The following is a 3,844-nucleotide window of genomic DNA, read 5'->3' as shown; positions in this document are numbered from 1 at the left end:
TGAGTGACGCATGACAAAAGAGAGATTTAGCACATGAAGTAAAGACACATTCTTCCCAGAATATTTGAAACGCATTGCATCAACCAGTGTATGCTCAAGGTAACAGTGGTCACGAAAAAATTTGCGCACTGCGCAAGTCCTACATCTATTGTGTATGAGCCATCAACCTGATGTGTAAGCTATTCCTAAAGCTCTGCATGATAGATGGAATACATAGCACTGTTTCATGAGCAGTTGCACGTCTCATTTCAATAAATGACACAATGACCAAAGGCCAGTAGCACTATTGTTCTCATTGCTTCGTGCACTATCTGCGATAAAAGAAATATTTTTGTAGGTGCATATCCTGCCCAAAGCTTTCTGGGTAGAAAAGGCGAAGGATAGAATTCACACTGGCAAATAAAAGCTCTTGTCACTAGAAAGCTTTTCATCAGTAATTTTTGTTTAATAATGGCGGCGCTGTCAAAACCAACAACAAATGACGATATTTCGCACACTCTATTTTATGGCTTCAACTTTTTCGCCATAAAAACGCTACTTAACTCTTTTTAAGGCTTTCAATAGCGTTGTGTTTCAGAGGGTGCCGTATTTTCGTAAGGTGTACTATTTGATCTGTTCATTATTCACCAATAATACGTGTATTTTCCCCCTTCAAGTAGCAATTTCCGCAATTATGGGTAGCGCATTCTTTCCCAATAACGCCTACCCTACCTCATTTGTGCACCGCTTTGTATTACCCAAAGAAATAAGCTATTCAATATACTCTCGACATGTGGGACGGAGCAACAAAGCAGCAGCACACACCCAAATGGAAGTGAAATACACCAGCAGAAGCCTGCCATTGCATTCTATAGAAAATGAAGGGTCAGCGTTCATAAAATGACGACAACGAGGTTTTAAGTCGCCCCCAATGTGTCAGCAGATTGGTTTCATAATACCCTCTACAGTAGCACGCTTTATAATCTCCAATTGCCGTTTTATGCACACAGCTTGCAGGCATCCACAGTTGCAGCCATTTGGTTCCGTAGACGGAATTTACACAAAGTGGGTTCGTTGTTACAAAAAATAACGAGATACATGCAAGTCATAGAAAATAACTGCCAAATGATCCTGGAAGCAAAAGAAAAATGACTGCATAGCTAATAACGCGAAGCACGAGACACGATGGATGGTATCATATGCGGCAAGCCTTTCACTGTTTCATCTGGTTTCATCTGGCTTCGTTTGGGAATGTCGCGCTCCCTGACGGTTTAGAAAGGGAACACGGCTTCTTATGCCTTCTGTATTATGTGCTGCCTCTCGCTCTCACTTCTCAACACCGCCTTACTAATGCCCAACGTATTATATATGCTACGCTGAGTTTGATGCCTCAAAAATGCTCATTGAAATGCGGGAAACCTCATGCAAAGCCCATAATGGCGTTACTATTATTCTGGAGTGAAGTGTCAGCAATGGATAGTGTAACAAACCATTTGCTAATGAATTAATTTATACAATAATTAGGTTATAATTGAACAACATTTCTTCTTTTTTTCTACTCATGTACTCTCCATTAGCACTTCGAGTTTAACAAAGAAGGTCGAGAACAACTTAAGGACCGCACAAAGAGCGATGGAACGAAACATGTTAGACCTAACGTTAAGAGACAGGAAGAGAGCGGTGTGGATCAGAGAGGAAACGGGGATAGCCGATATTCTAACTGCCATTAAGAGAAAAAAATGGAGCTGAGCAGACCATGTAATGCGTAGGATAGATAACCGGTGGACCATTAGAGTTACAGAATGGATACCAACAGAAGGGAAGCTTAGTTGAGGATGGCAGAAAACTAGGTGGGGGGGGAATGAAGTTAAGAAATTTGCAGGCACAAGTTGGAATCAGCTAGCGCAAGACAGGGGTAATTGGAGATCGCATGGAGAGGCTTTCGTTTAGCTGTTGGACATAAATATAGGCTGGTGATGATGGTGATGACTCTGCCATTACCAGGAATAAATGAAAACATTTTGTGACAATTTTCCTTGAATGTGAAAATGTGTTTGGGCATTACAGGGTTAACTTACGTCCTGTGAGTGCAGGTTAATAGATCAGCTGGAGAGTGTATTCTGAGCGAATCACAGCTCGTCAGCCAGTCCTAGCAGTCCATGTGATTTGCTGTTTTCTCCTGTAGCTACAGCAGATGTGCACTATTGTCCAAAATACGTTTCGTGCTATTTTGTGCGAAAAGTATGCAGTGTTATGAATACAATTGTAAATGCCTGAAATGCAGAAACGTTTTAAGAGAAGGAGGAAACAACTTTACTTTGTTAATTTGGCTTAGTGAGGGGGGATACCAGGCGATGCCTTACGGCCACGTCCTCGGCTGTTTTGATGGTCCGAAGTTGAACATCCAGGCTCGGGTCCATGAATATCGCTTCCCACGCTTCAGACGAGGGAGGGGCCAGGAGATATGGTAGGGGGGTGGGGGGGGGCGGATCTTCCCTGCAGTCCCAGAGAATATGATTTAAAGAGTCTATGAACCCACATAATGAGCAGTGTGGGTCTAATTCAGGGTAAAAGTGTGTATATTTGTGGGTTAATAAAAATGAGGCCTTCTTCACCTACGCCGGCTTAACAATAACATACAGCACTACGGTGTTCATTGACATTATCTATCTATGAAAATACAATGCGAGTTGTTTATTTTGTTTATTTATCGTATCAGCAGGTACTTTTCTGTTAATGTGTAACCACAAAATCACCTCCGAAGCACTCCGTACGGATGGTTAACCTGCGAAGCTGAAACGTGCGGCCCCGGTGTTTATCAGTCGGTTAATCCCGACGGTTCTTTAGAGTATTTCTCAATTATGAGGTTATACACACTTTCGGCTGCGACGGAGAGAACGACGTCACTCACGGTATGCCCGCAGTCCGCCATTGTCGCTTGCGTTCGATGTCTCGAGTTTTCTCGGTGGCGTGGTAAGCAGAATTCGCCACCATTACCGCTTGCGATTATTAGAAATTCAATTGCTTCAAAATTAAATCTGTCCGTCACGTAAGACAATGAATGGCTCATTCCACCTTAATCAATGGCTCGTACCCCCATAAACGCGGCCTCCCCATTACGACGACAGAAGAGAAGTGAAATGCTACGCTAGAATGATGAACGGCAACAGAGCCAATGGTGGAGCAGGAGCAGTGGCACGAGTGCGTGCGGAGCACGAGCACGACCACAACCCGAGGGGTGCCAACGAGCTAGCTGCGGAAGAACGCCACGACGCTCGAGCCAATGCTGATGATGATAGTTTTCTGTGGACAGGCAACGGACAGACGATTTTTCGTTTCGCATAGCCAAATTAAGCTTCGCTTTAAAATTATGATCATGGCAAAGGTGTACGCGAGGGCACAACCTCAGTTTGTGTATTTATTAGGGGAGGAAGACCCGAAACATTATTAGCTCACAGTGGTTTCCACAATGTGCGATGGTCGGAGTTTCATCTACAATCGGCTTGCGGAGGTCTGTGAATTAAGGTGCGAAGTTGCGTCTCCGCTAGGGAAGGTCGCAACTTGCACGACGACTTTCAAGTGACCCGGTTGGATGTTTTCATGGCTGTCACTATATTTCCCCGGTTTTATTGAGAAGACAAGTGCCATTGCGTCACAGTACACAATGCAAGGGACATTGATGGTAGCGAGCAATGTAGATTCCTTGTATCTGTGAAGTTACACGCGTGTTTTGTGTATGATGAATTACATATTTCAAGAGCAGCATAACACACAATTTCGCTGTGCATGAACACCGCCGTGAAATTCTTGTGACCGCTGAATACTGAGATGCTTAACTTGTTACAGGCTTCAAAATACAAAAAAG

This window comes from Dermacentor silvarum, chromosome 9, assembly GCF_013339745.2.
Source record: "Dermacentor silvarum isolate Dsil-2018 chromosome 9, BIME_Dsil_1.4, whole genome shotgun sequence".
Lineage (NCBI taxonomy): Eukaryota > Metazoa > Arthropoda > Arachnida > Ixodida > Ixodidae > Dermacentor > Dermacentor silvarum.
This window is presented reverse-complemented; position numbering follows the sequence as displayed.